Source organism: Scyliorhinus canicula, chromosome 12 (assembly GCF_902713615.1).
Source record: "Scyliorhinus canicula chromosome 12, sScyCan1.1, whole genome shotgun sequence".
In the NCBI taxonomy this organism is placed as follows: Eukaryota; Metazoa; Chordata; class Chondrichthyes; order Carcharhiniformes; family Scyliorhinidae; genus Scyliorhinus; species Scyliorhinus canicula.
The window spans coordinates 82,631,795-82,659,480 of record NC_052157.1 but is presented as its reverse complement, the minus strand read 5'-3'; the positions used below and the strand labels follow the sequence as shown (position 1 = coordinate 82,659,480).

Below are 27,686 nucleotides of genomic sequence, written 5' to 3'. Positions count from 1 at the left end.
TCTATTAAGTCACCTCTCAGCCTTCTCCTCTCTAACGAAAACAGCATCAAGTCCCTGAACGTTTCCTCGTAAGACCTTCCCTCCATACCAGGCAACGTCCTTGTAAATCTCTTCTGAACCCTTTCCAAAGCTTCCTAAAATGTGGTGACCAGAACTGCACGCAGTACTCCAGGAGCGGCCGCACCAGAGTTATGTACAGCTGCAGCATGACCTTGTGGCTCCGAAACTCAATCCCCCTACTGATAAAGGCTAGCACAGCATATGCCTTCTTAACAGCCCTATTAACCTGGGTGGCAACTTTCAGAGATTTATGTTCCTGGATGCTGATATCTGTCTGTTCATCTACACCACCAAGAATTGTGCCATTAGCCCAGTACTCTGCATTCCTGTTACTCCTTCCAATTTGAACCACCTAACACTTTTCCGCATTAAATTCCATCTGCCACCTCTCAGCCCAGCTATGCTGCGTATCTATGTCCCTCTGTATCCTATAACATCTTTCAGCACTATCCACAACTCCACCGACCTTCGTGTCATCTGCAAATTTACTAACTCATCCTTGAACACACTATTCCAGGCCATTTATAAAAATGACAAACAGCAGTGGCCCCAAAATAGATCCTTGCAGTACACCACTAGTAACTGAACACCAGGATGAACATTTGCCATCAACCACCACCCTCTGTCTTCTTTCAGCTAGCCAATTACTGATCCAAACCGCTAAATCACCTTCAATCCCATACTTCCTTATTTTCTGCAATACCCTACCGTGTGGAACCTTATCAAACGCCTTACTGAAATCCATACACACCACATCAACCGCTTTACCCTCATCCACTTGTTTGGTCACCTTCTCAAAAAACTCAATAAGGTTTGTGAGGCATGACCTACCCTTCACAAAACCGTGTTTACTATCGCTAATCAACTTTTTCCTTTCAAGATGATTATAAACCCTACCTCTTATAACCTTTTCCAACATTTTACCCACAACCGAAGTAAGGCTCACAGGTCTATAATTACCAGGGTTGTCTCTACTCCCCTTCTTGAACAAGGGGACAACATTTGCTATCCTCCAGTCTTCCGGCACTATTCCTGTCGACAAAGACGACATAAAGATCAAGGACAAAGGCTCTGTAATCTCCTCCCTGACTTCCCAGAGAATCCTTGGATAAATACCATCTGGCCCACGGGACGTATCTATTTTTACACATTCCAGAATCGCTAACACCACCTCCTTGTGAACCTCAATTCCATCTAGCCTGGTCGACTGAACCTGAATATTATCCTCGACAACATTGTCTTTCTCCAGTGTAAACACCGACGACAAATATCCATTTAACGCTTCCCCTATCTCCTCTGATTCCACACACAACTTTCCACTACTATCCTTGATTGGCCCTAACCTTACTCTAGTCATTTTTTTGTTCCTGATGTACTTATAGAAAGCCTTAGGGTTTTCCTTGATCCTATCCGCCAACGACTTTTCGTGATCTCTCCTCGCGCTTCTTCACTCTCCCTTTAGGTCCTTCCTGGCTAACTTGTAACTCTCAAGTACCCTAATTGAGCCTTCATTTCTCATCCTAACATATGCCTTCTTCCTCTTGACAAGTCCTTCAACTTTTTTAGTAAACCACGGTTCCCTTGCTCGACATCTTCCTCCCTGCCTGACAGGTACATACTGATTCCCGTACCAGCCTCCCGAACAGGCGCCGGAATGTGGCGACTAGGGGATTTTCCCAGTAACTTCATTTGAAGCCGACTCGTGAAAATAAGTGATTTTCATTTCATCAAGGACACGCAGTAGCTGTTCCGTGAAAAAGCTCCACATTTCGATTGTACCCATCCCCTGCAGTTTCCTTCCCCATCATATACATCCTAAATCTTGCTGAACAGCATCATAATTACCTTTCCCCCCAGCTATAATTCTTGCCTTGCGGTATATACCTATCCCTGCCCATTGCTAAAGTAAACATAACCGAATTGTGATCACTATCACCAAAGTGCTCACCTACCACTAAATCTAACAGCTGGCCGGGTTCGTTACCCAGTACCAAATCCAATGTGGCCTCGCCCCTTGTTGGCCTGTCTACATACTGTGTCAGAAAACCCTCCTGCACACACTGCACAAAAACTGACCCATTTATAGTACTCGAACTATAGTATTTCCAGTCAATATTTGGAAAGTTAAAGTCCCCCATAACTACTACGCTGTTACTATCGCTCCTGTCGGGAATCATCTTTGCAATCCTTTCCTCTACATCTCTGGAACTATTCGGAGGTCTAAAGACAACTCCCAACAGGGTGACCTCTCCTCTCCTGTTCCTAACCTCGGCCCTTTCTACCTCAATAGACGAGTCCTCAAACGTCCTTTCTACCACCGTAATACTTTCCTTGATTAACAATGCCACACCGCCCCCCCCCCTCTTTTACCATCATCTCTGTTCTTACACAAACATCTAAATCCTGGAACCTGCAACAACCATTCCTGTCCCTGCTCTACCCATGTCTCCGAAATCGCCACAACATCAAGATCCCAGGTACCAACCCATGATGCAAGCTCACCCACCTTATTCCGGATGCTCCTGTTGTTGAATTAGACACACTTCAAACCAGCGTCTTGCTTGCCAGTGCCCTCTTTCGAACTTTTAACCCGATCCCTGACCTCACTACTCTCAACATCCTTTACACTGGGACTACAATGTAGGTTCCTATCCCACTGCTGAATTAGTTTAAACCCCCCCCCCCCCCCCCCGAAGAGCACAAGCAAATCTCCCCCCCCCCCCCCAGGATATTGGTACCCCTCTGGTTCAGGTGAAGACCATCCTGGTTGTAGAGGTCCCATCTACCCCAGAATGAGCCCCAGTTATCCAGGAAACTTCGCTAGCACGTGGCACAGGTAACATCCCAGATATAACAACTCTGTTTGTTCTAGCTCTCAGCTTCCAACCTAGCTCCCTGAATTTCTGTCTCAAATCCCCATCTCTCTTCCTACCTATGTCGTTGGTACCTATGTGGACCCCAACTTGGGAAAGCTCCCCCTCCCCCTTAAGGATCCCAAAAACACGATCAGAGACATCACGAACTTTGGCACCTGGGAGGCAGCACACCAACCGTGAGTCTCTTTCGTTCCAACATTACCTCCTGTCTGTTCCTCTAACTGCGGAGTCCCCAATGACAAGTGCTCTGTTCCTCTTCTCCCTTCTGAGCAACAGGGACATATTCTGTGCCAGAGACCGGTGCCCTATTGCTTACCCCTGGTAAGTCGTCCCCCGCAACAGTATCCAAAACGGTATACATGTTATGGAGGGGAACGACAACAGGGGATCCCTGCACTGCCTGCCGGTTCCCTCTCCCTCCCCTGACGGTAACCCATCTACCTTCTTCTTTTACCTGAGGTGTGACTACCTCCCTATAACTCCTCTCAATAACTCCCACCGCCTCCCGTATAATCCGAAGTTCATCCAGCTCCAGGTCCCTAAAGCGGTTCTCGAGGAGCTGGAGTTGGTGCACTTCCTGCAGATGTAGTCAGCAGGGACGCTCGGGGTGACCCTTTCCTCCCACATTCTGCAGGAGGAACATTCAACTGCCCTAGCCTACATTCCCACTGAACTAATTTCCGAACTACTGAAAACTTAAAACAAAAAAAAACAAAAACTTGTGAGTTCAGCAATCCGACGGACAGGACATTTTTTTTGGTTAGAGGAGGAGGATGGGTGGGAGACACTACGTAAGTAGTGTTTTGGGTAAAGCTGTCACTCGAGAACAGCCCCTTCACAAACCACATTCGAATTATGCTGACCGCACTGCACGTATGCCAATCTCCCCGGAACAGCCAATCAGAAGCTCAACTCTGCTGCCCTCTGCTGGATGCTTGCCTTAACTCCACCTCCTCAGGTCTCATGCCCAGGTACACCTTGAACTTACGCTGCACGTATGGAAATCTCCTCGAAACAGCCAATCAGAAGTTCTGCTCTGCTGCTTTCTGCTGGATGCTTGCCTTCACTCTACCTCCTCGGGTCACTTGCGCAGGTACACCTTCAACTTCCGCTGACCGCACTGCACGTATGCAAATCTCCCCGGAACAGCCAATCAGAAGCTCTGTTCTGCTGCCCTCTGCTGGATGCTTGCCTTCACTCGGCCTCCGCGGGTTACTTGAGCCGGTACACCTTCAACTTACGCTGACCGCACTGCACGTATGCCAATCTCTCCAGAACAGCCAATCAGAAGCTCTGCTCTGCTGCCCTCAGCCTTGTGTGCTTTCTGCAAGATGCACTGCAGTAACTCACCAAGGTTCCATTGTGAGCAGCTTGCAAACCCCAATCACTGCCATCTCGAACGATAAGACCAGAAGATACCTGGGAACCCCATTATCTGTGATTTCCCCTCCATGTCACTCACGACGCTGACTTGGTAGTATATCGCCATTCATTCGCTGTCGTTGGAAAACATCCTGGAACATCCTCCAGAACAGCACAATGTGTGTATCTGCACACCTGAAGCACTGAAGCGGTTGAGGAAGGCAACTCACCACCAACTTCTGAAGGGCAACTAAGGATGGACACTAAATGCTGGCCTAACCAGCGACGCCCACATCCCGTAATTGATTTTTTTTTTAAAAACGTGTGATTGTAAAGTCGTTCTCATTTTTAAAAAATATTAATTAACCCAGCACACTCTCTTTGAGCATGGATTATCTTTTAAACTCAAACAATACACATTCACCGTCATATGTTTTTATATTTTTATTTAATTATAGCGATTCTGGAGTTCAAGATCAGATATGTCCATGCCGCAATCTCACAGATGTGCTCCAAAATAATTTCCAGATGCGCATTTATCTTTCCTGTATTGAGAACCGTTTGATTACCGCTGAAAACAAACATGTGGCAATTGGCCGTCTCCAGCACATAGGCGGGTTTCTGTTAAACGTTGATGTTGAAACATCTTATACAGCACATTCTGACTTCTCATTTTGTGTTGTAAAGATGAATAAAATGCGTCTATATTTCTCCTACTATTGTGAGATGATGCTAAAGTATGATTACAAGTCCAAAGGTTTTTGGGTGGTTAACTCCTACAACATTGTTTTTCATTAGCACTCTCTGTCTGCCTTCCTCCTAAAACTGAACTAATGCTTTTACTTCCAGGGGGCATTATTACCACTATTAAACGTGATGCCTTTTTTATGAGGGTAGACCTTACCACAAGGTTGTCTGGTATCTCTTGGATATTAATTTGGAAAATGTTTGTTATTCAATGCACTCTGAACATTGATTCTCTTTTTATTTCCTGAAGAACTCGTACGCGCTAAAAGCGGTAAGGCAGATAGACAGTATCGCACGTCTTCAGGAAATTGACGTCTGATTGTTTGATTCTATGATTGTGACAAAAGAAGAGGGAGTGAGAGAGCGAGAGCACCACTTGTGAGAATTAACCGATCGGGGCAAGTGTCAGCCAATAATGACCCGAGAACACTATACGATTGTATTCAATTGTTCTAAAACTGGATAGAAGACTTCAATCATGTTAAAATTGCAAGTTCAGCATGAACAAATTGGATACATTTAGTAAAAAGAACAAGGCGTTCATGCGAAATAGGAATTATATGTTTTTTTTAATCTGCCGGTGACTTGAGATATCAGCTTGTGACTTTGGTGAAAATGTACGTAATTTTGTGATCTGGAGTTCAACTTGAATATCGCGTGGTTGTGTGCTGCAGTTCCAACATAGATGTTTATGAAATTGACTGACAGAAGCGGAGTTAGTTACCGAAAACAACACTTTGAGTTGAGCAAAGCAGGAGCATGTAACAAATTGTTTTAAAATGTGTCCGTTTGTTTCGTTTTGTTAGGGTACACTGGAAGATTTGAGGAAAATAATTCAGCACATGAAAGCAGATTTTCAAAACTTCAACAGAAGGAGAGCCCTTACGGACATTTAATTTGTGCTAACCGGGTAGTTGGAAGATGTTCAATATGATATGCTGGAACATAATATGCCAAACAAATCTCCGATAAATACGCAATGCCTTGAAAATATGAAAATTTAGTGTTGTGCATTGCAACATGTTAAATTAGAATCTGGAGGTCAAAGTTAACTGTTGAATCCATTTTGGAATAACTTTTCCTTCTATATGACATTGTTAGCGATTTCAAAACTGAAAATAGTTGAGCGCAGAGTGGGAATACTGTTGAACGTACTGTCCTGCGATATCGGGAGGCCTCTCATCTTTGGACCCAGCATTATGCAAGAATTACACCGAAGACCTTCTGCCTCTGCCCACTCTATTCGTCAGCAAAGGCTGAGTCGGTATATTTGAAATTTAGTGCAAGTCATCAGGGTCACGGTACATTCATTACCAGTTGATTTGTGCTAAATGTTGAATGCCTTCATCGGAGGAAGAACGTCACAACGATTCACATTGACAAAAGCAACATTTCGAACTCGGTATTTTGCAGTTAATCTTGTGAGATGATTTTATAAAAATGGTTATACGAAGAATACTTCTTGACGCTTCCCATCAACTTTCATTTTCTCTGCTACCTGCCGAATTCGTCTCCAAACTGACACTGAGCTCTTACGTCGAGCTATAATATTTCTGGTTATAGCTTGAATCTTCGATTATATGGTCCTGGTCCTGGTCCATGGTCTCCAGCGGGAGAATGCTGGTAGGTGGAGTTGAAATGCCCATCAGCCATGATTGAATGGCGGAGTGGACTCGATGGGCCGAATGGCCTTACTTCCACTCCTATGTCTTATGGTCTTATATGTTAGCATCTTGTTAGCATCTTATATGTTAGCATCTTGACACAAGGTAACGTCATATTTTAACATATTTCGTTTATAATATGTTTGATTTCCAATCTACTCTTAATATTTACTGGTTTTTATCTTTTTTTTTCATTTTCTAGAAGTCCAACTTGTTCGAACGCGTAAGACACTAAGAATCCATTGCAATTTTACATTAAATTTGATGATGTTGTTTGGTGGCACAGAAAGAGGGGGAGAGAAAGGTAGAGAGAGAGAGAGCGCGCAATCAGAGAGAGTAGCAAGGTCCTCAGATTAACAGCGAAACCGCTCGTGTGAGCAACAATATTCGCATCACATTAATCATTTGTTTGAAGTGACAACATTTCAGGGTACATGCAATTTCAAGGAGCCTCTGGTCACGTCAAAGCGGATTTCAAGATACATTTGCTGTCACGGCTGAACAGTATTTGCTTTCAATCGAAGCTGAATACGGGCAGAAAATTATTTATCCCGCTAACCATGAACAGTTTCGACAGAGCAAAGAATATAATTGCGAAATTGGAGCAACCACAGTTTTGCACTACAATGTGAAATAAACATTAGTTGGTCGGGTGAACAGTTCGCTGGTGGTGAGTTTAAACGAGGTTTGCATCACCTCCAATTGACTGAGAGTTTGAGAATATGGCATTCGTTAACAATGTCAGCCGATATGCGCATTGAATAGCGACAATTACTTCTCAGAAACTGAACGGACAGGCTAACTACAACATTGTTCAGGGTTATTCTGTCGCATGTAAAATACAAATACAAATACCCCCCACACACCCCCCCCCCACTCCGCCACATCGCTGCCTGTTTGTTGGCTGCACGCATTTCGCTGGCGGAGAGCTGCTCGCTTCCCGCCACTTGCACATGTTATTTCCCATCGAACAAGCCCAGGCCAGCGGGAGCCCAGCGGGTGGCGTGCGCTGATGGCAAGAACATAAAATGAGAACGGTGGCTTTACTTTTCACATTATGGGCGGGAAACTCCTATCGAGCGGCAGAGTGTTGACGCTGTCATATCCGCTGGAGCATTTTATGACAGCATAAGCGGGCCGCTGAGAGAGGCGATTCTGTGCCGCTTCTTGACACTCCTGGAGGCAGAAGAGGAGAGGAGTGCGGTCCTTTGCCCCAGTCGGGTCCATCGGCACCCGCGTATGGGGAGGGTGCTGGACCAGGCCCTAAGCGCCATAGGCACACCCCATGGACCGGCAAAAAGATACGCAAAAAGCTGCACGAGATCAAACAGGACAACGTGCCCCTAACACCACCACCACTAGTCCCTGGGAGAGTGGCACAACCTCCTCCCTGACACGCAGGAGCTGCATCCACCCATGCAAGCAATATTGCCAGCAGCCCCGTTTTCCCATGCCATCATATACCTAACAGCTGCGCTGCATGCGTCGGACGGCATAACACTCATGTTCCATCACCCCCCGCCCCCCCCCCCCGCCCCCCACCACCACCAAAAGGATAAGAGCGTCCACAAACTAAATGAGTAGGAAAAGACTGGTGGGGTCCACCCATCCTGCAGTCACTCACCATCCATGAACAGAGGGACCTGGACCTCGGAGCCGAGAAACCAGAGGTTGACGGTTGCCAGGTCGAAGGTGCGCCACCAAGTAAAACCCCGTGCCTGACTCCACCGCATTACCCCAGCCCCCAAGTCCACACCCACATCCCAGCCCCCACTCCACCCCCTCACACAGCCCCGATTCCACTCCTCACTTCAGCCCCTTACTTCACGCTCTTACCATCGTTTCTCAGACCACCCCCTCAAGCCAGCCCCCCCCCCCCACCCAATCAACCCGTTCACCCAGTCCGTCTTACACGACCAGCCGCCGATAGCACCGGGTCGTCGCGGGCACCACGCCCAAGGCCAGCGCCATTTCCTGAGGACCCCAGGGACGCAGGCCACAGAGCGCGGGCAGATGTCACGGGAGCCCTGCTACCGCCACAGAGACCAGGGCACGGCCACCAAGCACACTGACACAAAGGACACTGACACAGAGAGGACTACCACACAGATGACGGACAGACAGCGCACTGCCACCGAGAGGATGTTCACAGAGATGACTGCCACCCAGAGGAGCGACAGATGAACGACTGCCACAAGAGAGTGGAACCACAGAGGATAGACAGAGACGGACAGTGGCAACCAGACGGGGATGACACAGGTACCATTGGACCAAGGGTAGACGCAGGAGACCCCGGTCGTTGGCTCTGATGACGACATTAAATTTTCGTCACTACTGTCTCAGACATTTTCCACCGTCGCAGAGACTCTCACCTCGTTTGGGCACTTTAGTAATTAGGCTCCTGGAACACTCACATGTGCGCACCACTCAGCTGTAAAAGTACAGCAGGTTTAGGTAGGAGCAGCCAAGCGATCAGCTAGTGGGAAGACCGCCCCCAGCAAACAGCTGCCGCCCAGACGGCTCCCGCGGTCCTGGACGTACCAGGCCCACACATAGACCCGATGCAGTTACACACCCAGGGACTAGAAAACGGGATAATAACCGGATTCCAGGAGCTGCAGACGCAGTTGGAGGAATCCAGGAGCAGCGTGTGGTGCCGCTCAAGGCTGCCTCTCAGGCTGGCACTGCACGGGTGGCGTGCGTGGTAGAGGCAGTGCCATGGATCATGTCATGCAAGGCATGGGGCTTCATGTGCATGCATCATACGTAGCCGAGGACAGGTCTGCCATCTCATAGGCAGCCATGTACCAGAGCCAACGTCGCAGTCCGGCTGTGTCTCAGCAGGACATCGCTGAGAGCATCGGTGGCATTTCCCAGGTGCTTGATGGCGTCGCTCAGTCCCAGAGGGAGCTGGCACAGTTCCAGACAGGGATGTCCCACTCCCTGAACTCCATCGCTGCTGATGTTAGGTCCCTGGTCGATACCACAGCGAGCCTCGAAGACTGGCAGCGCCAGGTGTCACTGTTGCCGCGTCGCTTGTCAACAATCGCAACCCCGCCCCATGGAGAGGCCCGGGTGCCTCTGGGCACTCCTAGGGAGGAGGAGGTGCTGCAACTGTGCCGCTGACTCCTGCGTGGGCGTCCCAGAACACCATGGCACCTCAGATATCCCCCGTTCTGTTGATGGTACATCTGGTGGACAGCCGGCAGAACAGTGTGGCACCAAACCATGCAGGACGCTCGAGGAGCAGCCTGGCCCACCCATGCTGTGCCGCCTCAGGAAACGAGTGGCAATGGGGAGCCACGTCGCCGGGCAGGAGTCTCAATAGTTCTCCTCTATTCCTGCTGTACCATCTGCAAAGCCCGAGGACACAGTGATAGAGCACATACGGCCAGAAAGTTATATGCGCTGAGTACTTCGGCACGGCTACAGGGCACAGGTTAGTTAAATGGGCGAGGTCACGTGTATGTAACGTTTCTAATTATACACACTGTTACACCAATGCATGCTGACTCTGTGGTATGTCCGATGCCTGAAGGGTCGGGTAGTGTTCTGTGTCCCACGGTGTCCGAGGGATGTTGGAAGACTGAGCACGGTGGGTGTACTATTCTACCCACCCCCCCCCCCACCACCACCACCACCCCGTGGACGTCCACACCACCGAACTCCCAATGATTCGACATTGCTCTGTGTCGGAATGCCCAGCCCGGATCAGTAACCACACAGGTGGAGTGCGTAATTGTGGCCATGAGTCAGACATTGTCTGACGATTTGCAGCTCAGAGCTCATCGCAGACTACGCTGTCATCATCGTCCATGGCACGCACTATGCCCACTTCCACAAGCAATCGTGTGAGCCCAGCGGGTTATGCCGCATGTGGATGTGTTATGGAGGGCTCTTGTGCATGCGGTCGAGTGGGAATTAAGGTGGTGGATTGTGGGGGATGTGCGTCGATTGGCTGGTGACGAAGGAAGGGATTGTCTCTAGTGAGGTGGTGCATTTCAGTAATGTCAGTGCCTCTGCTGAGAAAACGCCAACCCTCCTACTTTGTGAAACCTGCGGCGATCACCGCCTCCCGTGCTTGCTGACCCTGACAGTGACCCCGTGGAGCTTCCAGTCCATATCCAGCCCCCATGTTGCATACATTTCCCACCCACCCACCCCATCCTCCTCATTTGGAGAGGCGTGCCCTCCCCATGATCCTCCTGAACCACAGGCGCCCACTTTTCCTCCTCCAGTACATCATCCCTCTGTTGGTCTATATTGTGGGGGACGCAGCAGGCCACAACGAAGCGGCCGACCCTCTGCGACAGGTACTGGTAGATCCGTCGTGAGCTGTCCAGGAAATGGAAGCGCAACTTCAGCAGGCCAATGGACCACACCACTTGTCGCACAATGGGCATCATTGTAGCCAGACTCAGCATCTGTCTGTGGTCTCCATATAGGCATTATTCGACACGACCGCAAAGGATATTCAGCAGCCAGCCTCGCGGTCTGGGGGGGTGGGGGGGGGGCACCAACATGACGGGGATGAACGACTGTGACAGGATAAACCAGACATGTACACTGCCCATGTAACGAGCGCAGACGTGCAGGATATACATCTATTGGTCACAGACCACCTGAATATTCATGGAGTAGGTCCCCATACTGTTCATGAGCCCAGCCCTGATCTCCACTGGTGGCCGATGGCGAAGTGCACCCCATAGATCGCTCTCTGTATTATGAGGATCCTGTCCACGACAGCAAAGCCCGCTGCCAGGTCATTCTTGTGGGCGCGGCACAAAGGGACCCTAATGTAGCACTCGGTGATGTTGTACAGCGCCTCTGTCATTGCACGGCTTCATCAGTGCACCCCTGCCTGACAGGCAGGACAGGTCCCCACTCAGCGACTTGACCGATCCCGTGGCATTAAGCTTCAGGGCCACAGTCACCTTCATGCCCCCCCCCCCCAAGTTGACCGCGCTGCCAGACATGCGATTACGCTGCAGATATGTGCCAGTGATTCCCGCCTCATCATGAGTTTCATAGAATTTACAGTGCAGAAGGAGACCATTAAGCCCATCGAGTCTGCACAGGCTCCTGGAAAGAGCAATCTACCCAAGGTTAACACCTCCACCCTATCACCATAACCCAGTAACCCCACCCACCACTAAGGGCAACTTTGGACACTAAGGGCAATTGTATCATGGCCAATCCACCTAACCTGCACAGCTTTGGACTGTGGCAGGAAACAGGAGCATCCAGAGGACACACGGAGAGGGTGTGCAGACTCCACACAGACAGTGACCCAAGCCGGAATTGACCCTGGGACCCTGGAGCTGTGAAGCGATTGTGCTATCCACAATACTACCGTGTTGCCATTAATCCCAGACAGGAAATCTGTCAACGAGGTCCCCTGATGGCAGGCGGCTCCTGTAGACACAAGGCCTCAACGGGCGCCTATTGCACCATGTCACCACCATCACCTCCTCCTCGTCCTTCCTCTCATCTGCACTTCCTCCTGAGCCCCTTCCTAATCCTCCTCCTCATCCGTATCGTCATCCTGTCCTCGCTGTAGTCGTTGTCCTCCTCCTCCTCCTCCTTGATCTTCGCCTGCCGGGCGGGCGGCCCTCCGGCCTGAGTGGATGCAACCTGGACCCCTGCAGCACGTCCCTCTGCTGCACCATCCGCTGTGTCTCTGAGATGCCTGCGCCGACGCTGCCACAGGACTGCATGCAGGGCAGCGGCAGCCGCCATGGCGGCCAACGTGGCTTGCTGGTGCCCAAACATTATGATTTGCAGGGGGTGGGGAGGGGAGACAAAAGATTTAACCATGGCGCATGTCCCTCTCCACAACCAGGTTCCATAGGCTACATGGCCGGCCTGGTTGGCAATTTGCGCCCCAGCCATGCATGACCCCATCCCGGCCCGCACCATCTGTGGCGTGACTACTGTTTCGTGGCCATCCTGCAGGCACCACCGTTCAGTGGCACAGCCATCGCTGTAGGCTGCAGTGGATGCGACCGTCGACCTACCCGGCGGTGGGTAGGGGAGGGGAGGGAGTGGGGGGGGTTCCGAACACATCCGCACATCAGGGAGGGCTGCGCACAGCCAGCACCCGGGTTCGGTTCCATCAGCCTGTTCGCCGTAATGGCGTCCGTGACTTTGGCACTTCCCTGCTTTGGCGGGTCGTTCCCGGCCGCCGGGGCTATCCTCCACTCGCCCATCCCGAAACTCGACGGATTCCCGCGTCTCCACCCCTCTGCCTCCAAGCCACCGCCTTTCCCGTCCCGCCAGCCCTCGGTCTCCACCCACTGCCCACGCAAACCCCTCGCCTCCTGCCTCCGCATCGTCAGCCAAGCACAACAGTTTGACGATTTTTAAAAGCAGTTTAGAACCGCGCCGGCGTGTCCTCGAGTCACGCCGTCGGGACCTAGGACCATCAGTGCCTCAGTATCGCCGGGAGCCAGGAGAATCACTAACAGGACCCCCTCAGGGGGGAGATTCTCCGCAAATGCGGAGAGTCGTGAAGGCTGCCGTGAAACCGGCAATGTTTCACGGCAGCCTCTGCGCCCCCTCCCGGGACCCGATTCTGCTCCCGGGTCGGGGCTAGCAGCGGGGCCCGGTGAACCTCGGCATCACAGGCTTAGCGAACTTCGCTAAGGCCGCGCGCCAAAGTTAACGGCGGCTGACGCGCACGATGACGTCACCGCGCATGCGCTGATTGGACGACTCCAACCCGCGCATGCGCGGATTACGCCATCACGCATATGCGTGAAACCCGCGCATGCGCGGGCCGGTCTGCCCCTCAGCCGCCCCGCGGACTGATCCAGCGGGGCGGCGGAGGAACAAAGAGTGCGCGGGGTTCGAACCTGCTGCCCACGATCGGTGCACACCGATCACGGTCCCATGGCACGCTTGGCACGGCCGTGGTACGGCCGTGCCAATCGGTGCAATGGTTCCCAGAACGGCACTTTCCGGCAGTTTTCACGAACGGTAAGAGCAGACGTGTTGCCGTTCGTGAAAACGGCCGTGAAGGCCAGGGAAATCGGCCCATCGGCGAGGGTAGAATCGCTGCTCACCGTGAAAAAACGACGAGCAGCGATTAGTGTCGGGGGCGGCCGTGGGTTGGGGGGGGGGAGAATAGCGGGAGGTCGGGAGAAATGTCGGGAAGGCCCTCCCGCTATTCTCCGACCCGTCGTGGGGGACGGAGAATCGCGGCCCAGGCGAGTGTCTGGGTCCTGCGGCGCCATTCACAACCACGTCGTTTTCGCTTCTTTGGACAATTGCAAAATGGTGTCCGACCGGCGATGCATATGACTAGTGAGCGTAGTATGCGTAGTGAGCAGAAATTCTCGAAACCGGAGCGGCTCGGAGCATTCCGTCCATTCAGCTGGAAGATTTGCTTCAGCATAATACCTGAAATTTGCCTCCAGTTGTGAATGATGAGAGACGGAAAGGTGGTGTCACAATGTATGTCTGTGCCCCTGAATAATAAAAATGGATCAATAGATTTTCGTTGTGACGCATGGAGTTGAGGCATGTTTCAGGTGTCCGAGGTCATGGTGCATTTCTGGTGAAGTTGTCCATGGTTTCCATATTGTACATGAAACTCTGGGAAAACGTCGCAATTTTTAACTTCACTCGAAAACTATGAATCCATTTGGAAAGAGGATCATGACAACCATGTGTAAATGTAATAGCCGTTTACTATTGTCCCAATGGTTGATGTGAACTGTTTCAAAGTTTTGCAAAGTGAACTTACATATTGTATATTCAAGGTCAGTTTCATATTCATTTGCGAGTCACAGACATAGTATTGGATTTAAAACAATCAACCAACCTGATCCGTGTTGTGGTATTGGAAAGGGACGAGGGTTCGACTATTCCTTCGATGACTCTCGCATTATTCGGGATAATATTGCATCGGAACAAACAAAGATACTATCAAAGGAAGATGGGAACAGGAGTGACCTATTCATCGTAGCCTGTCCCGTCATTTAACATTAGCGCGTTGTCTCTGTGACCGAACTGCAAATAGGGGTCTCTGAACCATATCCCTCAATAAATTTACGTAACAGAAATCTGCTCATCTCGGATTTAAATTTAGCAACTGTTCGAGATGCCACTGCTGTCTGTGGGACAGAGTTCCAAAACTCTCCTAACCTTTGATTTAAGAACGGCAGCGCGTTTGCACAGTGGTTAGCACAGTATTTCCACACTCTAGGATGCCTGGTTTCGATTCCCGGCTTTGGTCACTGTCTGTGCGGCGTCTACACGTCATCTCCATTGCTGCGTGGGTTTCCTACGAGTGCTCCGGTTTTTTACCACAGACAAAAGATGCGCAAGTTTGGTGGATTGGCGATGATAAATTGTCTTTATTGTCCAAAAAGTTTGGTTGGGGTTAACTCAGTTACGGGGATAGAATGGGGGCATGGGCTCAAGTGGAATGTTCTTTCCAAGGTCTGGTGCAGACTTTATGGGCCGAATGGCCTCCTTATGCACTGTACATTCTATGATGAATGATTTATGATCAAATATGTGCTTACCAATATGTCTGCTGAACAGCCTCGACAGAAATGTTAGATTATGTCACCCCAAGTTTCAAAATCTCCTGCAACTGGAAATTGTTTATCTCGATACATCCTGTATTTTCCTGATATTGTCGTAATTACTTCAATCATATCAGTCATTAACCTTCTAAATTTATGCGCCGACAGGCCTAATAATTTTAATCTCTCGCTGTAACTTGAACCACTTTGTCCAGGTGAATTTTACATTTTTTGCATTTTCTGCACGGCGAAAATATACTTCCTGACGTGTGCAGCTCAGAACTACTGACAGTATTCCAAGTGGGTTATAACAAGGGCTTTGTGTAGCTATCGCATAACATCTGTCTTTACACTGCAGTCTTCAAGATATAAGTGTGAACAATCTTTCACATTTTTGATTACGTTCAGAACTTGTTTGTTGGCGTTTGATTTTAAGGATCAATGTGCCTGCACCCGCAATACTCTATCGTCATCTACTGTACCTAATCGCTTTCCATTCAGCAAGTATTCTGCTCTGTCCATTTCCGGTCAAAATCAATAACCTCACATTCACCTGCAACGAATTTGTTCATTCAACTAGTCTGTCAATATGTCCTCTAAATTTTAGACTATCATCTAGGCGGTCTACAATGCCATCTATTTTTTATCATCAGAAAATATATTATATGACTTTCTACGCTACTTTTCAAATCATAAAATAATAATATTCATAATTGTGCCACAACTCAAATACCCGTCATATACCACTAGTTTCCTCCGGTCAGTTAGAGTACTTACTCTTTAACCCCCCTCTGTCGCTTGCCATTCAACAAATGTCCATACCATATCAATAATTTGCCCTTGACTTCATGGACTTCCACGGTAGTTAGCAGGCTGTGATGCGCCATGTTGCCAAATTCCTTCGTGAAGTCGATAACAATAATTCTCCTGGACATTCGCCTGTCACTTCCGTGAATCACCTCTAATAATTCAGGAAGCTAAGTCACATAAGACCTTGCCTACACGAATCCATGCTGTCTTACCCTGAAAAAACGCTTTTGTAGGTGGAGTTCGGATGCTCATTCTTGATAATAGACTACCGAAATTACACCACCTCAGGTGCTAGGATAACCGGGCTGTTGAACCGCGGTTTTCCCCATTTACCAATCTTTAAAAGTGATCCGGCACGTCCAATTTCCCAATCTAGAAGGACCAAAGCGTAATCTAAGGAAATCTGAAATGTTATCGTTAACGCATCCACAACGTGCTCGTTACATCCTTTAATAACCTCTGGTAGAAACCGGCAGTCCTTGGGATGTATCGCCCTTTCGTTTCGGTTCGCCCCTGGCTACCAGATCTGTACTTACGTTAAATGGACTGTTCATTTTTTGTAGGACTTCAAGAAAGTTCTCAGACGTAAATACTGAGGCCGAGTAATTGTTATCCATATCCACCATTTACCCATTATCGCTGACAATATCTCAATTTTCAGCTGTTATTGGCCCTGCCTGCCTATTGACCACCAGATTTCCCTTTCTCTGTCTATGCAATTGTTTTGCTGATCGTGACGTTCCTTGTAAATTTCCCCTCATAACCACTTTTATTAGATCTTATGTGCTGCTTTGTGATTCGTTGCTGCTCATTGCATCTAGAAATATTGCTGCATGAAACCGTCATATCGTGACCCAGAACATAATCAGAGTTTTCTGAACAGTTTATAAAGCATCACAGCCCAGCAAAAAGATTTAAGTTTTTTGCCATACTTACTGAAATGAGAAGCTGGTTTCTCATTCTTCCCGAAGCAGGTATTGCAGAACCGCCATCCAGACCGGCGGCTGGCCAATTGCCACACATTTCTCTCGGAATGTTTACACATATCATTACGCATTACAAGGAATACATATGATTCTGCGCAAATCAACGTGCTCAAATCGATAAAGGACAGGAAAATTGTTGGACTCTCCCCAGTGAGCACACGGCATTGGCAGAGACAATCCAACCAGATGAAACACGCTGTTGCATTTAAATATATACTCATTCATTTTCTGACGACGGGTAGTAAAGACAGTTTGTAACGACAGCAAACGTATCACAGCTATGCTCAGAAACATACAATATTAACCCAGCATGGTGATCTAATGTACAACTCACCAATGGGTGAGTTCAATTTAAATGTCCCAATGTCTATCTGTGATTAGATCATGGGTACAACTCTGTGTTGGTACAGTACAGTTGGCACAGGCGTGTGAAATTGTGAGGATGATCTACTTTCACAGCACAGAATAAATACACCCTGCCTGTGTTAGCTTTGAAATAACTCTCAGATTAGTTCCACTTTTCAGGTCTTACCCCAAGGCCCTGCAAAATCTTCCTATTTACTTATATACTACAATTCATGTTGAAGTATTTTGTTGAATCCACTTCCATCTCTATTGCAGAATGTTCATTCCACGTTATTAAAAAATGCATAATTGCAAATGTCTCTAATTGTCAATTGCTAATTTTGATTGATTTGGCTGGGTCATAATTTGCAACAATTATAAGTTAACCAAATTAGTTCTCTTTTATTGGCGGGCACCATTGTAACGCCGGGAACCATACCTGGAGTAAATATTTCTGGCGCGTGTTTTTCCGGCTGCCTTTCAATCATTTGGAGGCTGAGCTGCAGATATTGTGTGGGTTTGAAGAGCGGGAAAGGTACATGGATACCTTGTTCTAGAGGATAGTCAGCTCCTCTTAGGATTGGGTGTCAGATTTCTAATGTAGGCGGTATTGTTGTATTGTTGCTGAACGAGTAATCAGATACCCGAGGGACTCGCGTTTAAATACCACCATGACAGCTGTTGAATTCTGAACTCAAGAAAAATAGACACTTTGTTGACTGTCACGGTCTCTACGTGCCTTCCTCGTTTACCTCCTGGTGCCTCGGTTTGCATCCACAGTCCAAGGTGAGCGGGTTAGGTGGATTGGCCATTCTAAATTGCCTCTAAGTTTACAAAGGTTAATTTGATTGAAGGGGAAAGGTGATGTGTTGGGCCCAGGTTGGGTGCTCTTTCAGATGGTCGGTGCAAAATAGATGGGCCGAGTGGGTTCCTTCTGCACTGTATGGATTCTATGCGTCGTCCATTCTACGCTATAACGTCGGATCGGAGATGAAATGTACAATTATAGTGCACAAACTGCCCAGACTGAGTGAGATGTAAATACCCGCATTTCGGGCCGGGATTCTCTCCAACCCGGCGGTGCGTGGGGTCCCGGCGTACCAGAGTGGCGAGAACCACTGCGGTGTCGAGCTTCCCAAAGTTGTGGAATTCTCCGCACCTTTAGGGGCTAGGCCCTCACCGGGTCGGGGGGCGCCTGCCAACCGGAGTGGCGTGATTCCATCCCCCGCCGATTCCCGGGTGGCTGAGTATTCGCGCCACGGCGGGGGCGGGAATTACGCCGGCCCCGGGCGATTATCCTACCCTCCGGGGTGGGGAGGTCGGAGAATTCCTCCCCTGATCTGAGTTACTTTGTTCAAATTGTGAAGTAAAATCGTTAAAATGAATGAAAACTATATCCCTTTTCAGCCGGGGTTATTCACTCAAGATCCATTGTCCTTGTCCTCTGGAACACTTTTATCTGACCAGCATGAGCTGAGTACGGAGGGCGAAGGCATCCTTGGTCCATAAATTGGTGGTTAATTGCATATGCAGAGAAGGCCGTGTACCTTATTTTGTGTAAACGTGAATGGGCAATCCAATGTCCAGGTAATGATGATGTGGTCAGGTTTGGACATGGCTAGAATGACCCATTCCTGAGGTGTTGAGCGGAGACCAGAGAGGGAAAACAATCCTATTCGAACCGGTGGTGGCAGAAGAGGAAGCTACGGAGAGTAAACATGAAGAAATTGCCACACAGACAAGATTTCGGAATGGAACTAAACGAGTTTCACTGCCAGCAGTAATATGCATTTCCAGCATTCTCCCCTAACCCGGCGTGACGGAGGGTCCCGGAGTAGGGGAGTGGCGCCAACGACTCAGGGGTCGCGCCTCCCCAAAGGTGGGAATTCTCCCCACCTTTATAGAACATAGAACAGTACAGCACAGAACAGGCCCTTCGGCCCTCAATGTTGTGCCGAGCCATGATCACCCTACTCAAACCCACGTATCCACCCTATACCCGTAACCCAACAACCCCCCCTTAACCTTACTTTTATTAGGACACTACGGGCAATTTAGCATGGCCAATTCACCTATCCCGCACATCTTTGGACTGTGGGAGGAAACCGGAGCACCCGGAGGAAACCCACGCACACAGGGGGAGGACGTGCAGACTCCACACAGACAGTGACCCAGCCGGGAATCGAATCTGGGACCCTGGAGCTGTGAAGCATTTATGCTAACCACCATGCTACCCTGCTGCCCTGAGTATTCGGGCCATGGCGGGGGCGGGAATTACGCCGGCCCCGGGCGATTATCCTACCTTTGGGGGCAGCCCCGCGCCGGAGCGGTTGCCACCAGAGGACCGGCGCAAAAAACCGGCACCCCTGGCAGCGGAGCTAGCCGAAAGGATTTCTCCGGTCCGCGCATGCGCCAGCAGTGACGTCAGCGGCAGCTGACCGGTGACGTCACTGCCGGCGCATGCGCGATGTGGTCTTCTCTTCCGCTTCCGCCATGGTACGCGGAAGAAACTAGTGCAGCCAGGGCACTGGCCCGGACTCTGAGGGGGGGGGGGCTTGATCGCGGGCCAGGCCACCGTGGGGGCACCACCAGGGGTTCGATCGCGACCCCGGGGGCCTGCTCGCGCCGCTGTGCCCGCCGTTCCAGAGGAGCTTTAAACCTCGGCGGCGGGAGAGACCTCCCAGCGGCGGGACTTCGGCCCATCCGGGCCGGAGAATCGCCGCAGGGGCCTCTCCGATCGGACTGGCGATATTCCTGCCCCCGTTACTTCCCGGGTGGCGGAGAATCTCTGCCACGGCGGGTGCGGGATTTTAGGCGCCCCCAGGCGATTCTCCGACCCTGCTGGGTGTCGGAGAATTTCGCCCTTGTTCTCTAATGGATGTATCATGTAGCCTGCTTGCGAAATTGAACTGAGAGCTGCATGTTCAATTTACGTATTGGTTAATAATTAATGGTGCCCTAGAGTGAAAACTGATTTGTTTGTGTTAGGTCTGAATTTGAAATATTTAAATATTGTTTACTTTTGTCATAATATAGTTCATTTTTCAAATATGCAAGAGCTCTTCTTCATGTAATCACGCTTGGAGTGAATTAAACTTTCAGCACAACCACAAAATGACAAGTTAACGTTGCGATTCTGTCGAGCATCTTAACCACTGTTGGGATCTGGTCTTGCGTTCAGTACACTTTATTGATACATCTGTTGAGTTCATTTCAAATGATAACAAAGATCTTCGCGCAACGCCTTTTGAATGTCGGTTTCCACCAGTCTTAACACGTTTGTTGGGAACTTCACTTGGAAACTGCTACTCTTGATCATACATTCTGTATGTTATATAATTTCTATGGCTCAGGTTGCTCACACACCAAGCGGATATGGGCTGAAAAGTGGCAAGTTACAGTCCTGCTGCACAGGCGCCCGGCAATGACCATCTCCTCAGAGAGAAGTTTCGACATTCAATGTCACTATATTTGCTGAATCCTCACAATGAACACCCTGGAGGTTACCGTCGACCGAAACAGAACTGGATGAGCCATATTTAGGCAGCACGGTAGCACAGTGGTTAGCACAATAACTTCACAGCTCCAGTGTCCCAGTTTCAATTCCGGGTTTGGGTCACTGCCTGTAGGGAGTCTGTGCGTTTTCCCCGTGTGTGCGTGGGTTTCCTCCAGGTGCTCCGCTTTCCTTCCACAGTCCAATGATGTGCAGGTTAGGAGGATTGGCTATGACAAATTGTCCTTCATCTCTAAAATTACCCTGAGTGTTGGGTGGGGTTACTGCATTTTGGGGACAGGGTGTAGGTGAGGACTTCGATAGGGTGCTTTTTCTAAGGGCCGTTCAGACCGATGGGCCGAATAGCCCCCTTCTGCACTGTAAAGTCTATAATTCGATATTAAGATGACGGTTACCAGGTCAGATCAAAGTCTAGCAATGCACCAGCGAGGAACCCACATCCTGAGCCACCCAAACACTGTGGTGCGCATGGTGCGTCTAAAAATCAGGAGTGTATCAGGGGAAGATAGCAGCCAGAACAGTGAGAACAAAACAGTTTATTTTGCTCAGCAGGAGCGGGGGGAGGGGAGGGTGATTGCAGCGGAGAGATAGTCATGGGGGCTCTGTAGTAAGGACCACAGATAGGCACTTCTGAGGCCCAGAAAGAGACTCCAACATGGTGTGTTGCCTCCGTGGTGCCAAGGTAAAAGACGTCTCTGATCGAACACAGGACATCCTGTAGGAGGAAGGGTGAACGTTTAAAAGTCGTGGTGCACATAGGTACTAACAGCATAGGCAGGACGATTAGTAGGTCTTGCAGAAGGAGTTATAGGAGTTAGACGTAAGGTAAAAAGGAGGACCTGTACGATTATAATCTCCAGATTACCCCTGTGCCACGGGCGAGTAAGGTCACAAATAGGAGGATGGTGCAGCTAAAAATGTGGCTTAACTGGTGGTGCAGGAGGGAGGGTTTCAGTCTTCTGAACCATTGGGAACTCTACGTTGCCAGTTGCGACCTGTAAATGAAGGAGCGGTTGCATCTAAACAAGCGTTACACCAATAGCCTAGTTGGGATTTTTGCAGGATGACTCGGGAGGACATAAAGAAATCTTGCAGGAGTGTGGGAACAGGCAATTCGCCATTTCGTGGTATGCAATGAGGCAAGGCACTTGAGGAGAATGAACTCGTAGGCAGCAGGCAACATAATATGATCGAATTTACCCTGCAGTTTGAGAGGAAAAAGCTGGAATCAGATGTAGCGGTATTACAATTGAAAAGGGGTGACTGCAAAGACACGAGGGTGAAGTTGGTCAGAGTTGATTGGAAAAGGAGCCCAGCAGGGAAGACAGCGGAACATCAATGGCAAGGGTTGGGGGGTGGTTATTCGACAGGCAGAATGAAAATGCGTCCCTAGGATGAGGAAGCATTCTCAGGGGAGGACAAGGCATCCGGTTATGGAGAGGGGAGTCAAGGACACCATAAAGGCAAAAGAAGGAGGATACAAAGTGGAGAGGATTAGTGGGAAGTCAGAGAATTGGGAAGCCTTTAAAAGCGAGCAGCGGACATATAAAAAAGCAATTAGGACGGAGAGATGAATTATGAAATAAGAACACAAACGAGCCAGTAATGAAAAAGAAGATAGAAAGAGTTTTTCAACATATAAAAATTAAGAGACAGACAAAAATATTTATTGGACCAATCAAAATGTGGCTGATGAAGTAATAATAGGAAACAAAGAAATAGCAGAGGAACTGAATGGATACTTTGCATGAGACTTCACGGTGTAAGACGCCAGTGAGATTCCGGAACTTTTGGAGAATTAGAGGGCAGAGGTGGGTGTAACGATAAAAACAAAGGAGAACCTTCTGTGGGAACTGAAATGTCTGAAGTTGGATCAATCACCTGGACCAGAGACAGCTGAGAAGATTTTGGAGGCATTAGTGATGATCTTTCTGGAATCATTGGAGGCAGGAAAAGTTGCAGCGGACTGGAACGTGGATAATAAAACACCGCTGTTCCACAAGGGGCGGGGGGAAGGAAGGAGACGGGGAATTATAGCCGGTTGGCCTGATTTTGGTGATTGGTAAGATCTTAGAGTCCATTATTAAAGATGAGGCTGCGGAGTACTTGGAAGTGCATGATAAATCAGTTCAGAGTTGGCACAATTTTGTCATGGCGAGATCATTGCCTGACAAATCTGTTTGAGTTCCTTGAGGAAGTAACAAGGTAGTTATACAAAGAAGAAGCAGCGGACGTGATTTGTTTCGATTTCTATAAGGCCTTTAACAAGTTGCCACATCGGAGACTGTTAATTGCGTTTGGAGCCCATGCTTTTAAGGATAACTTCCTGGCACGGATAGATGGTTGGGTAACAGGTGAAAGGCAGAGAGTCGGGATAAATGGGTATTTTTCAGGATGGCTGCCGGTGATTAGTGGTGTGCCTCAGGTGTCTGTGCTGGGAACAATACATTTCACAATATATGTCAATTATCTGGAGAAAGGAAATAAGGCACTGTTGCTAAGTTTGCAGAGAACAAAATGTTCTGTTGCTGGCCAGGTAGTATTGCGGAGGCAGGCGGGCTGCAGATGAACTTGGGAGGCTAGGTAAGTGGGGGATGAAGTGACAGATGGAATAAAGTGTTCACAAGTGTGAAGTTATGTACTTTTGAAGAAAATGTAGAATAGTCTATTTTGAAATCGGGAAATGCTTAGGGAATCAGAAGCACATAGGGTGTTGAGAGTCCTTGTTCACGATGCTCTTAAGGCTAACGTGCACATTCAGTCGGCAGTTAGGAAGACAATATTACAATTCATATCGAGACCAGGGGTCCACTCTGAGGCTATAGATGGCTCTGGCCAGACCCCATTTTGAGTATTGTGAGCAGTGTTGGGTCTCATATCTAAGGAATCGCGTGCGTTTCTTGGAAGTGGTCCAGAGCGGTTCACAAGAATGATCCTTGGAATGAAGAACTTGACGCATAAAAAACAACTGAGGTCTCTGTGTCTGTTGTGGTTAGAGTTTTAAAATATTGTGGGGGATCTTATTGAAACTTAGGAGGACACCGCAAGGTCTGGATAGAGTGGGCCTGGAGTGGATATTCCCACTTGTCGGAAAAACTAGAAGCAGAGGAAACAGTCTCAGACTGTAGGGATGATCCTTTAAAACAGTGATCAGGAGGAATTTCTTCAGCGAGACGTTGATGAAACTGTGAAACACTTTGCCGCAGCAAGCTGTGGAGGCCAAACCACTGTGTGTCTTTAAGACATTGATAAATAGGTTCTTAATTAAGAAGGGAAAGAAGAGCCATGGGAATAATGCAGGAGAATGGGGATCAGAAAAATATCAGCCATTACTGAATGGTGGAGCAGATATGATGGCCCAATTGGCCGGATCCTTTTCTCCTGTCATGGTTTTATGGTGTTACGATAGTGGGACGCAATCCACTTCCTGAATGAGGGAAACGCCAAAAATACCCAAGAAGCTGACACCATCCCGGGCTAAGCGGTCTGTTTGATTGCTACCCGTGCCTTAATATTCAATTCCTCCACAACAGACAAACAATGGCAGCAATGTGTACCATCTACATTATGCCCTGCAGAAATTCGCCAAAGTTCCTTCAGCATCGCAATCGGAACCCAGGACCGTTAGCAAACAGATGTAAAGGAACACGGGATAGCTGGGAACCCGAATACATGAATGTTCCGCACAAGTCATTCACAACCATAGAACATAGAACATAGAACGATACATCGCAGTACAGGCCCTTCGGCCCTCAATGTTGCACCGACATGGAAAAAAAAATAAAGGCCATCTAACCTACACTATGCCCTTATCATCCATATGCTTATCCAATAAACTTTTAAATGCCCTCAATGTTGGCGAGTTCACTACTGTTGCAGGTAGGGCATTCCACGGCCTCACCACTCTTTGCGTAAAAAACCCACCTCTGACCTCTGTCCTATGTCTATTACCCCTCAATTTAAGGCTATGTCCCCTCGTGATAGCCACCTCCATCCGCGGGAGAAGGCTCTCGCTGTCCACCCTATCTAACCCTCTGATCATTTTGTATGCCTCTATTAGGTCACCTCTTAACCTTCTTCTCTCTAACGAAAACAACCTCAAGTCCATCAGCCTTTCCTCATAAGATTTTCCCTCCATACCAGGCAACATCCTGGTAAATCTCCTCTGCACTCGTTCCAAAGCTTCTACGTCCTTCCTATAATGGGGCGACCAGAACTGTACGCAATACTCCAAATGCGGCCGTACTAGAGTTTTGTACAACTGCAACATGACCTCATGGCTCCGGAACTCAATCCCTCTACCAATAAAGGCCATCACACCATAGGCCTTCTTCACAACCCTATCAACCTGGGTGGCAACTTTCAGGGATCTATGTACATGGACACCGAGATCCCTCTGCTCATCCACACTACCAAGAATTTTACCATTAGCCAAATATTCCGCATTACTGTTATTCTTTCCAAAGTGAATCACCTCACACTTCTCCACATTAAACTCCATTTGACACCTCTCAGCCCAGCTCTGCAGCTTATCTATGTCCCTCTGTAACCTGCAACATCCTTCCGCACTGTCTACAACTCCACCGACTTTAGTGTCGTCTGCAAATTTACTTACCCATCCTTCTGCTCCCTCATCTAGGTCATTTATAAAAATGACAAACAGCAACGGCCCCAGAACAGATCCTTGTGGTACGTCACTCGTAACTGAACTCCATTCTGAACATTTCCCATCAACCACCACTCTCTGTCTTCTTTCAACTAGCCAATTTCTGATCCACATCTCTAAATCACCCTCAATCCCCAGCCTCCGTATTTTCTGCAATAGCCGACCGTGGGGAACCTTATCAAACGATTTACTGAAATCCATATACACCACATCAACTGCTTTACCCTCGTCCACCTGTTCAGTCACCTTCTCAAAGAACTCGATAAGGTTTGTGAGGCATGACCTACCCTTCACAAAACCATGCTGACTATCCCTAATCATATTATTCCTATCTAGATGATTATAAATCGTATATTTTATAATCCTCTCCAAGACTTTACCCACCACAGATGTTAGGCTCACAGTTACCGGGGTTATCTCTACTCCCCTTCTTGAACAAAGGGACCACATTTGCTATCCTCCAGTCCTCTGGCACTATTCCTGTAGCCAATGATGACCTAAAAATCAAAGCCAAAGGCTCAGCAATATCTTCCCTGGCTTCCCAGAGAATCCTAGGATAAATCCCATCAGGCCCCGGGGACTTATCTATTTTCACCTTGTCCAGAATTGCCAACACTTCTTCCCTACTCACCTCAATGCCATCTGTTCTAATAGCCTGTGTCTCAGCATTCTCCTCCACAATATTATCTTTGTCCTGAGTGAATACTGACAAAAAGTATTCATTTAGTATCTCGCTTATCTCCTCAGCCTCCACACACAACTTCCCACCACTGTCCTTGACTGGCCCTACTCTTACCCTAGTCATTCTTTTATTCCTGAAAATTTGGAAAGTTATCGCTGTTACGTCACTGTCGCTTGGTCAAAGTTCTGGAACTCCCTTAACAGCGCCCTGCGTGCACCGACACGTCAGGGACTACATCGTTCGAAGTCGACAATTAGACCTTGAGCTTTACCAAACTGTCGGAGAATGTGGGGGTGAAAATGGCACAGTGCCCAAGGGTGGCGATTTTCATAGTGCCAGAGATTCCAAAGCGGATAGAAGGGACCGTAATAAGTTCGCCACTCTGAATGCACATTCTGTTGAGCCTCGCATACGCTGTGCCGCCGAGCGAGTCGGCGTCGTTGGAGATAACGGCTGTGCAACAGCAGGTAGAGATTCGCGCTGCAAATGACTTTTTTTATGCAGATGCAGGTTGTTTAGCTCTCTATTCAAGCAGTCTGTATTTTCGATCGGGGGTGGCATGATTGGAGTGTTTGTATTACGTCAGGAAACAAATGGGAAAACACAATGTTTATTGGATGATTATCTGTTTTTTTGAGTGTGTTTGGAACAAAGAATACAAAAAAGAAAATAATGCACCGCCACTTTATGTCGGGCAAAAAGGGACGGGCAATAAATGCTAACTTATCTACGGACGTCCACATTCGTAATTTATTTTAAACCGTGCTCAATAAAGTCATGTATTCGAGCCGAACATTCTGGAGCACTTTTCTTCTATTGTTTCTCTTGCCTTGTTCTCTGTTTTGCGGCAACACCATCATTAGTGACAATGTTTCTTGACGATTGATCGTACTGTGCATCACGTGGCTTGAAGGTGTTTCGCGTGATTCCTGAATCTCCCCAACGTGTGCGGTTTTGAATTAAGATCAACTGACTTTGTTTTTCACAGTAGAACGGAAAGTTGGCAAAATATTCATGAACGCTATTTCTTACCCTACAGAAATCGAAAGGTACAGAATTGGTAAGCAACTATTTGCGGCAGCTCGGTAGCACATGCGTTAACACTACAGCTTCACATATCCAGGATCCCAAGTTCGACTACCGCTTGAATCACTGTCTGTGTGAGCATCCTCCAGGTGCTTTCGGTGCACAGTCCAAGAAGGTTCAGGTCAGGTGGATTGACCATGCTACATTGCCCTTCGTGTCCAAATAAGGTTGGGTGGGATTACTGGGTTAAGGGGAAAGGATGGAGACGGGAGTTTAAGTAGGGCGCCCTTTCCAAGTGTCGGTGCAGACGGTATGAACCGAACGGCCTCCTTCTGCACTGCAAATTATATGAGTCTATGATGCATTTGTAAAAACGGTTAATTGATCTGTTTCTGCTACCGGGAGCATGTTTAT

General features: G+C 48.5%; 1 long non-coding RNA gene across 1 annotated transcript in view; it reads left to right on the top strand.

Moving 5' to 3' along the window:
- LOC119974596 overlaps positions 1 to 27,306 on the top strand; it is a 45,793-nt gene extending 18,487 nt beyond the window's left edge. The window contains exons 4-6 of the long non-coding RNA XR_005462528.1: positions 5,296 to 5,316; positions 6,912 to 6,932; positions 27,286 to 27,306. This is a non-coding gene — a long non-coding RNA (uncharacterized LOC119974596). The remainder of the gene's footprint in view (positions 1 to 5,295; positions 5,317 to 6,911; positions 6,933 to 27,285) is intronic.
- Positions 27,307 to 27,686: the final 380 nt, after the last annotated feature.